The following is a 743-nucleotide window of genomic DNA, read 5'->3' as shown; positions in this document are numbered from 1 at the left end:
AGCACATTCCTCTTGTTGCTCAAGAATATTCATGGAATGTTGCTTGATATGGACACGAGGCCCAGGTGTATGGAGCCAGTTGGTTTCCAAGCATGTACTGAAGTGCCCCTGCTGGGCCACCCACAGCAGTAAGGCTCTAAAGTGCGCAGTGTGATGACATGGCTTTGGAGAAGGGTGATATCATGCAGTATCTGACATATCTCCTGGAGAAACACGTTTCTCTCTATCTCTCCCTCTCTCTCTTCTCCTCTCTCTCTCTCTCTCTCAGTCTTCTCTCTCTCTGTCTCTGTCTTTGTTTCTCTTGCTCTCTCTCTCTCTCACACACACACACACACACACACTCACAATCACATACACAAGACACGTAACCCCCAAGCCTCAGGCACACACACCCACACCACCCAGGGGGAATGCATTGGTTCCCTAGGACTGGAGATACTTGCACATAGTTTCTCGCCTGGAAGTCTGCTTTTCCCCACTCTCCCAAGCCTCAGTCCTACCAGCAACCTGGAATCAGGATGGCTCTCCAGACTGAGGACAGTGAGGACATCCCCCCACCTGCCTTACCATGTAGAGTTTTTCCTCAGCAAGGGACTGATTCCAGAATACATACCACTTCCCCATGGTGCTGGGGCGACCTGCATTTACAGAAAAGAACACACCCTGAGAGTCAGGTCATATGCATACTGTGTCATCACTGGTTCTCTTGGTGACTATTGAAAACCAAATGAGAAACAGCAGGA

The sequence above is a fragment of the Ailuropoda melanoleuca genome, unplaced genomic scaffold (assembly GCF_002007445.2).
Source record: "Ailuropoda melanoleuca isolate Jingjing unplaced genomic scaffold, ASM200744v2 unplaced-scaffold4161, whole genome shotgun sequence".
In the NCBI taxonomy this organism is placed as follows: domain Eukaryota; kingdom Metazoa; phylum Chordata; class Mammalia; order Carnivora; family Ursidae; genus Ailuropoda; species Ailuropoda melanoleuca.
Note: the sequence above shows the minus strand (reverse complement) of the source record.